At 37.0% G+C, this 12,410-nt stretch overlaps 1 protein-coding gene across 1 annotated transcript in view; it reads left to right on the top strand.

Annotated features, from left to right (window-relative positions):
- IKZF3 (IKAROS family zinc finger 3) overlaps nt 1-12,410 on the top strand; it is an 89,407-nt gene that overhangs the window by 42,250 nt on the left and 34,747 nt on the right. The window lies entirely within an intron of this gene.

The following is a 12,410-nucleotide window of genomic DNA, read 5'->3' as shown; positions in this document are numbered from 1 at the left end:
AAAAAGAAAAATCGACTTCTGATCTACCACTCAAATATAGTCTGTATTAGCATATGAAATACTTCCAGACTGTTTTTGTTACTTTTGAGCACTTTATTTAGCATTGTAAACATTTTGTATTAATATTTATGTTGATAAATATTATCAGTACTGCTTTGTGAATATCACTCAGATCTCATCTTAATGACATTCTTCAGAGAGACTTTCCTTGACAACCCAGTTATTTTAACATAGTAGCCTATTTCAATTCTCTCCATGTCACTTTGCAATGGATAATTTTGGAGTTTTATTTGTTTATTGTGTCTCTTTTTCCCCCTTCATGAGCTAGGATCTTGAGTTTTCTTTTTTGCTCTAGGTATTTGCAGTACCTAGAATAGTACTTGGCAGTAGATGTGCAGTAAATATTTGTTCAGTTAAAAATACACACATGCACACACACACACTTTTTCCTTAAAGAAAGAAAAGAAAAAGACAAAAATTGTTTCTCTGAATCGTCTTCTTTTGTCTTAGATTCTTAAGGCCCAAGAAATGAAGGTCTATATCTAAAACTTCTGAGATTCAAATCACAGCTTCAACTAACATTCCAGCTCTGCCTAGCTATACATTAATTTGTACCAGTTCTTAACCACAGAGACTGAAAATTGCTACCTGGCACAGGATGTGGTCATTTGTGCTGAGGAAAGGCATATGGTGTTCTACCAACTTTGTGCAACTTTCTGAAGGTGACAACCATGGAGTCACATTCAGAATGAGGCAAATGATAACCATGTCACTGGCTTGCATTTTTCCAAGTTAGGGTTTCTGAGGTCTGGTGGATAACACCATGAAGTTTAGGATTGAAATGGCGATCCCTATACTGCTTTCAGTCTGGGAATTTACAATTTATGTTAGAATTTGCTCTGGGTTCAGAAGTAGCCTTTGAGTTTAATGTTTTCAGATAGTTGGGGGGAAAAGATTAAATATTGAAATGTAAAGAAGAAACCAAATAACTCTGTTCAACTATAGGAATTTAAAACAAATATTATAAAAAGCCATGTGGTATATCACTTCTCGAGGAGTCCATGCAACAGTATTATGACCCTGATCAAGAAGTGCTTCTGAGGGTCATCTCCAACTGCTGTCATCTCCAGCTACATGTCAGTGGATCACTGGAATATCTGTCTATTTTTCTCACTTGTTAGGGGTCTGGGAGTGTCATGTAGTTCTTGGTAGAGACTAGAAGATATTATCAATCTTCTAAATAATTTGGGAAAGAGAAGAAACAGTTAAGTCCAATTTAGAAGTGAATAGGCTACCTTTAGCATTGAAAGATTAATTCATTTCATGATTAAGCTGACTACTGTCATATAATGTAACATAATGCTGGCACTTGATCGGGGTCATATATCTTGGGAAAGATTGTTACCAGGTGTCTGCTTTTTAAAAAGATACCATATGATCAGTATATACAAATTATACATGCTAAAATATGAAATAACAGAATTGAAAAGTAGCATTGCCTGAGAAAAGATATATAGTAATGAATCTTAATATATCGATATATTAAGGCACTTCTGCCATATTCAGCATGGGTTGAATACACCCTCCTCCAGAGGATCTTCCTGACGCAGGGATTGAACCCAGGTGTCCCATATCGCGGGCAGATTCTTTACCGTCTGAGCAACCAGGGAAGCCCTATATTTAATGTGGAGAAACATTAAGACTAGAATTAGGATTATACTTTTAAAGGGAATTAGGAGGACCTCCCTGGTGGTCCAGTAGTTAAGACTCCAGACTTCCACTGCAGGGAGCATGGGTTCAATCAAGGAACTAAGATCCCGCATGCCAAAAAAAAAGGTAATTAGAGAAATTTAGCTGTAATGTAATAATGATTATTTTGCTTTAGAGGATCTTAGTTTATTTAAGTTTGTGGAAGTGTATTTTAATGTCCTCCAGAAAGTTAAGACCAGACCAATCTTGGAATGTTTTAAATTCAGAATAATTGTAATCATGTTTAATGTACATATTTAAATGTGTCATGTGCCTCTTTCTAATTTTCCAACTCTTAGAAAGTTATTTTATAGAAAAATTAGAAACACTTACTTTATTTTTCTTTTGTGGAAAGACCAACTAAATTTTTAGAGGGAAAAGGCTTTACCCAACTAGTATTGTTGTTTGAAAAACAAAATAAAATATTTGGGAAAAAAACTTTTAAAAGGTGTAAACATTTAACTTATGTTTACTTGTTTCCCATACTTGTTTCCCTAGTGTAGGAGTTGGCAATTTTTTTTCTGTAAAGGGCCAGCTAGTAAATACCTTAGACTTTGGGGGCAACACAATTTCTGTTGCAGCTTCTCAACGCTGCTGCTGTAATGTAGAGCAACTGTAGCAGGTGCAGAAATGAATGTGCATGGCCTTCAAGAGCTTCACTTACAACGTCAGGCACTGAGTGGGTCAGATTTGGCCTGCAAGCCATAGTTTGCCGACTCTTGGCCTAGTGTATGCATGTTTTGTGTGATAGCTTGAGAAAGCTATTGTTCTTGAAAGGAACAGGGTTCATGTAACCATATCAAAAAGGCATCAGTGGGGGTCTAACAGGATTGTTTTTTAAACTTGAAAAATATACATCACTAACAGCTCTGTTTATCACACATATGTACTGTGGGTATAGCTTTATGCCACTATAGTTTATATAAGCCAATTGGTCACAAATAAAACCATTTGTGGATTCAGTGTTGTGTCTGCCACTCAGTCGGTTCCTCCTTTCTTCCTGAAAATGTAAATCTAGTAGACTGAAGCACTAGAGATATTTAAATCAATTCAAGTTTATTTCCTCCATGAGGCCTTCTTGTACTGTGCCAACCCCCACCTCCTCAAGTATGGTCTTAGAGCTGATGTTTGGGTGTGTGTTTAATTACTATTTATTTAAGCCTTATTATACTCTATCTGGATTTGTTTGTGCATGACAGATTTTCACCCCATTACATTATAAACTTTTTGAGAAAAAAAAAAACCCTCGTGGCCCACATTTACGTCTTTTCAAAAATACTCATCTAGGAAGCGATATAATCCACCTGGATTTTTGAAGAGGTTGAGAGTTCTTTTTCCAGCCTAGTCATTGACTCCTGTGAACAATTATTTCTCTTCTTAGCAGTGACCAACTCCATCTGTTGTCAGACTGATTTTTTTTTTAACTTTTTATTTTATTTTGGGGTATAGTTGCTTAACAAATAATGGTTGTGATAGTTTCAGGTGAACAGTGAGGGAACTCAGCTTTACATATACATGTATCCATTCTCCCCTGAACTCCCCTAAGTCGAACTGATCTTGAGCAGTAAGAAATAACCAAGGGTTCCCCAGGTCTTTATTTTTGTTTAGCATCGGATGAGTGCTGGGAGTATCATAGGTGCTTCACTGAATACAGAGGATATTGGGACTTTCCTATTGGATCGAAAATGTCATTGAGATATTGTACCGTCAAAAGTAGAAATTAGAGCAATCATAACGTATCACAAGAGAAAATATTCTTATTGTTTGTATCTGGCCTGTGTTCACAGAAGAATACAATAAATTAAAGCCTCTGGAGATCAGAGTTAGAGGTAAAATGTGTTTTAACGGTGGTTGTACCTAGGATATAACTAGGTAGAGATGACACACCAGATGGTGGGATGTCATCCTAGCAGGGCCCTGTGAAAAAGAAATGCAGTTAAAGGCAGCATGTCTGACATAGAACCTCACAGCTTTTGTTTCAGTCCTTCTTCCTCTGAAATTGAATCCCTAACCCTTGCCATTTCCCACTTAGAATAGGGAAGGAAAAATTCCATCATCTGTATGTTTTGAGTTTTTGAATATGGTGATGGCATTGCTTTTCTTCTTTAAATAATTAGGGAATATAAATTTGGCTACCAATACCCTGCATTTAATATTCTACTGGCCTCCATTTTTCAGCATTCCCCTATCAACTACCATCTCTTTCTACTTAGGCTAGCATTTTATTCTTGAGCTGCTACTGGGCAAAAAGTACACAATATATCTCAATATCTATCAGCTTCGGCTGTTTATTCTGCTTAAGTGGCACATTTACCCTTCGTATTAGTTTCCTAGGGCTTCTATAACAAATTACCACAAACTGGGTGGCTTAAACAGCAGAAATTTATTCTCTAATAGTTCTGGAAGTTAGACGTTCCAAATGAAAGTGTCAGCACCACTATGGTCCCTCTAAAAGCCTCTAGAATAGAATCCTTCCTTGCCTCTTTCTAGCTTCTGGTGACTCCCAGCAATCCTGGGTGTTCCTTGGCTTGTACCAGCACAACTGCAATTTAACCATCACAGGGCCTTCTGTGAGTGTATTGATGTGTGTCTTCTCCTTTTCTTACAAGAACACTAGTCACTGGGTTAAAAGCCCATCCAGTGTGACCTCCTCTTAACTAATTACACCTATAATGACCCAATTTCCAAATAAAGTCAAGTTCTGAAATTTCTGACAGACATGAACTTTGGGGGTACACTCTTCATCTTCAGAATCTTTAGGACCGAATATTGGCTATACCTGGTTCTCATTGTGAAATAGATTTCTTTTTAAATAAATATACAGTGGTGATCAAGTAGTGTATTTATTTAATTATTCGTTTATGTAAGAGTTAGGATCGTGACCATGAGAAAACTTGAATCTGATCATTTTTCGAAAGGCCTTAAATTTTCTCTATGGTGATGCTATGCTTAGAACTTTAGAAAGTTTGAAAGTTAGAAAGTTTGCTGAAAACAAATCATTCTCCTCCCCTTAGGAGCTAGAGCTCCCGTCCTCAGTAGTTCTCCATGTCAGAGTCTTATTGTCTTTTGAGGTGTACGACTTTTTTGCACTCATGAGAAATACAAACTATTTTGATGCTTCTGAAAGGGGGAAAAAAAAAGCCACATTTGTGGCTTATGGATGCTAATTACTGCTACATTTAGATGTGTGAAGGAGGGGTCTATGGCTGGAGGGAGCTGGGAGAGACCGAGTCAGCCTCGCCTAGGCGCTCACTGAGGTTCCAGTGGTACTGCTAAGCACACGCAAGTACATGCTTCAAAAGGAAGTGCCGTTTTTTATCAAAATATTACATCTCTCAAGCCCAGATCAAGACCTGCCGCTCATGGGATGCGGGGGTTATCTTACAAAATCAGCAGTGCTTTGCTGCAGAAGTTCACTCACAGGGGATTTCTGTAAGTGCTCACAATGGGCAGAGAGGCTTCACGGCTTGTACTGTGTCAAACGGGTAAGTTCTGTTGGTGATAAAACCCAGACACCCCTCCCTGACGTTTTTTCAAACAAAAAACACCCCAGGATTCTTTTTTTTTTTTCTCTCACCAACCTCTGTGGCACAGTGAACCACAAGGAAATTATAGGAAGATATTTGTGATTCATAGAAATGTACAATTGTAATAATGGACAGGAAAATAGGTCTGCCCACTGTCCTTAGTGGGCTCTCCAAGACTCTTTCCCCTTCCTTTGACTTTCCTTTAACTGTGGAACAATAATACTGGCGCCTCCTTGGAGTGGAGGCAAGAGGAGTGAAATGAAATGTAGATTACAGTCCAGTTGGTTAGCAGTATGCATGAAACACCCATTTGTGCCCAGTAACTCGGCCAGCATCTGCTCTTGCCAAGGGAGTTCAGCTGCTCAAACTGAGTTTGGCACCAGGCATGGTGACCGGGCCATTCTGTGCCCTGGTACATTGTGGTAACCACATGAATGCATCCTGCTGAGGGGTAAGAGGAGTCCCAGTGATGTGCCAGAGGCAGCTCATAACTGCTTGTTAAGTTTTCAGTGAGCCGCTGACTTCATGTTGATAGCTTGAAATAGGCTATGATATTTATACCACTGACATCAGCAAATGCTATGAAGAAGCTCTGGCCCCCCTCTGGGTTTTTAAGCATTTCCCAGCACGCCACTGGACTGAGGACCGAATGAAATCCTGTGCTGGCTCACTAGGTCATCATTTTTCATAACTTGTCAAAGGGGCTTTTTTTTTTTGTAATTTGCACAAAGGTGAATAGTGTTGGAGAAGAGTATGTGAAATATCTCCACAGCATAGTAGGCAGGATCCAGAAGTTTTGTCTTTAAGATATGGGGGTCACATTTTTACAGAGTTAATGAAATATAGGAGGGTTTTGGTAGATAATATTACAAAAAGCACAAAGCAACAACAGTGAAGTTTAGACTAGACATTACTGGACATATATTAAACTTTTAAAGTCTCAAGTAATCATGAAGCAGTTACTTCCCTACCTAATCTCATAACATAAGAATTTTAGCTTGCTCCTGTCAGAGAAAGGAAGAGTGGACAGCTGCAGGCAATCGCTAGTCCTATTATATTCAAATTGATGCATTGTGGCGGGATCTTACTGTACTTCGTTGACCTCAAAGGGTTGCTGACATGGCAAGGACAGTCTTTAGTCTCTTTCTCCTTTTATGCCAAGTGGTCAATATTTATTGACAGTAAATGGTCAATATTTATCCATTTTTCTTTTTGCCTTTCCATCCAACTATTCATTTATGCATTCATCGTCTGCACTGTCCCCAGTGCTCACTAAATAACTGTCAATTGATTAGGTGAAGAAGAGCATGTGAGTACATTTTGGCCTTGAGGTCTTTTTTAGCAGTGTTCCCCAAACCAGGATATGGGGAGACATTCCAAGGGTTACATGGATGTGGATAATTTTAAGAGAATCAGTTTCTATTTCTTCATCTTCATCATGTTCTCTTTCCTGGAACTGATCTCCCCTACTAGGCTGCTACCATTGAGGTTCTTATTTCCCACCTCCTCTTGCACAGTGACCCTTCTTCACTTTATAGAGGAAAGGCACATCTCTCACCATCGCAAATCTTAATTCTTTGCCCTAAACTGTAAATAGTTCCAAGAAGGGGGGAGGATGAGGTGAGATTGGGATTGACATATTTACATTACTATGTATACAACAGATAACTAATGAAAACAGACTGTATAGCCGAGGGAGCTATACTCAGTGACCTAAACGGGAAGAAAATCCAAGGAAGAGGGGATATATGTATACATGTGATTGATTCACTTTGCTGTACAGCAGAAACTAACACAACATTGTAAAGCAACTATACTCCAATAAAAAGTATGTGTATATGTATGTGTATATATATATATATATTTCCAAGATATCAAAGGGGCAAGAGATAATTCCTCTACTCAAACTTTCATAAATGCATGCCCCCTTCATCCATTTCATTTAGAGATGCATTCTCAACATTTTACTTTTTATGTTTAATAGTTATTGATCAAGATTTTTAACATACCTATATTGTTTTCATCAATTTTATGCTAATAATTTTAATGATAACTCAATCTCAAAGAAATTTTATTGACACATAGCAATTCATGGTAATAAAAATATTTTATTTTTGTATATAGTTGTTTTTTCTTTTCTTTTTATAGTTGTTTTTGTTATAGAGACATATGATAGAATGAGCAATAGAAGACTCAAACATAAAAGAATAGCATAAAGATAAAATTCTATGGGAAAAGGAAAATGGAAATAGAAGTTCAAGGAGAAATTTTCTGATTTTTTAAAGATTATTTATATATTTTTAAGTTTATAAGGGAGTAAATCAAATCACTAATATTTATATTCCATTACGAGAAGGCAATGGCACCCAACTCCAGTACTCTTGCCTGGAAAATCCCATGGATGGAGGAGCCTGGAAGGCTGCAGTCCATGGGGTCGCTGAGGGTCGGACACAACTGAGCGACTTCACTTTCACTTTTCACTTTCATGCATTGGAGAAGGAAATGGCAACCCAATCCAGTGTTCTTGCCTGGAGAATCCCAGGGACGGGGGAGCCTGGTGGGCTGCCATCTATGGGGTCGCACAGAGTCGGACACGACTGGAGCGACTTAGCAGCAGCAGCAGCAGCAACGCCCATTTGAAAGGGTGCAGTGAGTTTTAACCATCATTTTTTACAGTAAACAAAACTGTTTTTTTTCTAAAAACTTTTAAATGATAAAGTTATGATAAGTTATAGATATCAACCTAATATCCACTTAATGTCCACTATATACCAGGGGTAAATATAATTTTTCAAAATTCTTTGAGACTATGCAAGCAAAAAAAATTGAAGACCAACTGCTAACATGTAAAATAAATGCAGTGTAATATAAGGAGCCATCAGTTTAAGACTGGACCTGATTAAAAGCCTAATATAGACTTGATACCTCAAGGTTTGAAAACCTCTTCAAAACTATGTGAAATTTTGTTTTTCGATATGTGTACATTTTTCTATGTACAATATAGTTCTCACAGGTAGATCCACAACCTAGAAAGATGAAAATTCCCTGACCAACATGTGTAAGGTCTTAAGGCTTCTTAACTTTGCTGTTTTTTTAATAGTTTATATGTAATAGTCTCTATGCTTTCAACATAAACAATTTTGGTTCATTCTTGTGTGTGTATAAAATAATACTGATATGTACTAATTATGAAAATCATGAAATAAGCACAATCCTCTTTCTTTCTTCATCACCAATTTGAACCCTATCCTAGGGCAACCTTTTGATTATATTCCTTGCTGTTTCAAAAGCCTTTCCTTTTTTTTTTTTTTAAGTTTTGATAGAGAATGTTAGAAATGCTTCATCCACAAAAAATGCCAAGTGGCAACTTGGAAAACAGGTTTTTAGAAGAATAGACATCATCTGCCCCTGACAATTCTGTTATGTAGTTTCTCCTAGCACTTAATATTCAGCAGTCTAGCAGTAGACTGACATAGTATTCAGGCTTAGAGTTAGGAAAATTACATTTGGAAGTGACTGACAACACAGTAGTTTTAAAGCTTTGAGTTTTCAAAGTGTCACACACAGAGCAGATGAATGAAGATATCAGAACCAGGCCTAAAGGAGGACCTTGGTAATCCAGCCCTTGGTGTATAACCTTCAAACACCAATAAACAAGATTATCTGGATTTAACATGCGACCTTTCTCATTCTGACTGGTAGGTCCAGATGTTTTCTCATTCAGCTGCCTGGTTGAAATCTGTTTTTTAACCGACTGCAGTTGGATCTAGATTTGAGGCTGCAGAAATGACAATCTTGAAAACTGTATTCTGCAGTGAATGATGCTGTTGAAACATTACATGTGGAACTCCACGGTTTAATAATTAAAAATAATTTGTGGCCTTACCCTTAATAGATTTGTTAATTATGTCAACTGAATAAGTAATAACAGGATGGAAGTAGATGTTTCACTATATTAGTCAGTCTGGTGGCATTAAAAACGTTGACAAGATTTGTTAGGACCAGGCTTTTCTGCACCTGCGTCTGCAGAAGCAGAAATCCCAGTCATGCCTTTGTTACTCCTCAAGGAAGTTCATAGCAGCCCTGGAAAATATAGAAAAGGCTCTTTATTAGCGTCTCTTAAGTCACCCTAGGCTTCTGGCCATAATGCTCATCCACTTTAATGTACCTTTATTATCTTTCTTCATTGCTTGCAGTCCAGAACTATTTCTGGCATTTTTATATGAACTCTTACTCACCATGAACTTGACTTTCCAGTTCTAGTCCTTCAGGTTGTACTAGTTCTCTCTCTTAAGACTATATAGAAAAGATAATTCTTTATTTTCTTCTTTTCTAATGGGAGAACTAAACTCTCACATTCCTGAGTGAATCCTCAGAGAGCTTCCCCATTTGCTTTATACCACTGCTAACTTGTAGGTCAGAGATAGCACTCATTAATCAAGTAGTAGTCATAGCCTAGTAAAGCGTACTCAACCATTAACAGAATAGAAAGTGAGACATAAAACCACATAAAAAGACATAAAAACGCAAAATGTGACAAAGAACTAATACAGTTAGAAAGTCTGGATTTTTATGGATTTTAGTACAATTTAGAAAGCAAAAATCAATAGGTATTATCTGAAGTAGTAGATAATAAAATAATTAAGTACTGTAGAAATGTCCTATGAGGCCAATGCTTACAGTTGCTTGTTTTAGCCTCTTTCCTACTACCAATTAGCAGATACATCTTGTGTTTTTTAAATACAGAATTTATTAAATTGTTTTAAAAGGACATGAAATTAGTTGCACAAGAATAAAAGGAGTTAATGATAGTCTTATGAGGGTTTCTCATATGAGCTTAATCATAGCTCAAAAGCTACACTTGTCACGACGTTTCTTATAATTGGTGAATGAGCTGCTAAACTCTTCCCTCTTGAGAGAGTATTTATCAGTGTTGTTAGCTATTAGTTGTTGATTTTGTAAAAAATTCTTATAGTTTTCTTTAAAAAAAAAAACACAGCTATAATGTGGTTATAATTTCCATATCTTTAAGTGTCCAATTCAGTGATTTTTAGTAAATTTACAGAGTTGGGCAACCATGTTTTAGAACATTTCTGTCACCCTAAGAAAATTCCTTGTACCTGTTGGCAGTCAATTCCCATTCTTACTCCCAGCCCTAGGCAACAGCTAATTTGATTTTTGTCTCTATAGACATAGCATTTCTAGACATCTCATATAAAAGGAATAATACAATATGTACTCTTCTGCTCTGCTGCTTCTACTTAACATAATGTTTTTAAGTTTATGTATGTTGTTGCATGTACCATTAATTTGTTTCTGTTTATTTCTGAATAGTGTTCTATTGTATTGATAAAGTACATTTTGTTTATTAGTTCACCATTTGATGGATACTCTGATTGTTTCCATTTTTGTTTTGGCTTTTATGAATAATCTTGCTATGAACATTTGTGTGCAAGTCTTTGTGTAGACATAGGTTTTCATGTCTTTTGGGTAGATACCTAAGAGTGGGGTTGCTGGATTGTATGGTAAATTTATGTTTCATTTTATAAGAAACAGTCTGTATTAGTTATTGGTTACAATATAACAAATTATCCCAAACCTTGGAAGCTTAACAGTACAGATTTATTATCTCAGGAACAGAGGCACAGCTTATCTTGTTCCTCTGCTTCATAATCTCTCATAGGCAGCAATTAAAGTGTTGACCTGGACTGCAGTCTCATCTGAAGGCTTGAGTAAGGAAGGATCAACTTCCAGATTTACTCGTGTGCTTGTCAGAATTCAGTTCCTTGAAGGTTTTTGGACTGAGGGCCTCCTTTCCTCACTGTCGTTTGGCCAGAAACTACCCTCAGTTCCTTGCCATGTGAGCTGTCTGGCTTACTTCATTAGAGAAGCTCATGAGAAGCACCAGAGAGAAAAGAGAGAGTAAGAGAATGAGAACAAGATGGAAACCATATTCTTTTACAGTATAATAAAGGAAGTGGGGAACTTCCTTGGTGGCCCACTAGTTGGACTGCCTTCCAGTGCAGAGGTTGCAGGTTCGATCCCTGGTCGGGAAGCTAAGATCTCACCTGCCTTGCAGCCAAAAAACTAAAACATAAAACAGAAGGCGTGTTGTAAATTCAATAAAGACTTTAAAAAATGGTCCACATCAAAAAAATCTAAAATAAACAGAAGTGATTTCCCATCACTTTTGCCACGTTTTGTTAATTAGAAGCACGTCACCTACATCCAACCCACGTGCAAAGTAAGATTACACAAGATATGCATACTAGCAGTCAGGGATTATTGGGAGCAGTTTCAGAAGGTTGCCTATTAGACTGACAAATTTTTTTTTCCCCAAATGACTGTACCATTTTTCATTCCACCAACAGTGTACTAGGTAGGGTTCCATTTTCTCCATGCGTTTGCCAACACTCATTTATCTGTGTTTTTGATGCTAGCCATTCTTGTGAGTGTGAAGAGGTATCTTATTGTGGTTTCATTTACATTTCCCGAATAACCAGTGATGTTGAACATCTTTTCGTTTGCCTATTGTTCATTTGTGTAATTTCTTTGGTGAAATGTCAATTCAGATCTTTTCCACATTTTCAAATTGGGTTATTTGTCTCATTATTGAGTCGTAAGATATTTCCATTTATGAATCATGCTTTTGGTATCAAATGTAAGAAATCGATTCCAAGGTCACAAAGATATCATATGTCATCTAATATGCTTGGCCTTTATATACATTATTTTGCCAATTTAATTACCGTAACTATCTTGTTAGGTGTAGATGTTATCTTCATTGCACAAATAAGAAAATTCACAGAAGTCAAGTGACTTGCTGAGATCACATGGTTAGTTAGTACAACTTGAACCTAGATTCTGTGTTACTCTGAAGTTCATTCTCTTTCATCAGAACTTTAAAAAAAAAAAGACATTCAAATCCATTTTCAGTGGGCAGAATGAGAGTGAAATATGATATTGTCCTTTCTTTATGATGATTAGTAGCCATTCTGGTGCTAGTTGAATACTGTTATTAGAAACCTCTATTTATGATCATTGGAAGTTGCCTTTTGAAATAGAAAGAGGCTTGTACTCCAGTTTGTTGGCTGGATTCCGTCCTGGTTTTATTCTGCCAGGCAATATTCCCTC

Source organism: Budorcas taxicolor, chromosome 19 (assembly GCF_023091745.1).
Source record: "Budorcas taxicolor isolate Tak-1 chromosome 19, Takin1.1, whole genome shotgun sequence".
Classification (NCBI taxonomy): Eukaryota; Metazoa; Chordata; class Mammalia; order Artiodactyla; family Bovidae; genus Budorcas; species Budorcas taxicolor.
The sequence above is the reverse complement of the archived record's forward strand: the minus strand, read 5'-3'. Positions and strand labels throughout refer to the sequence as shown.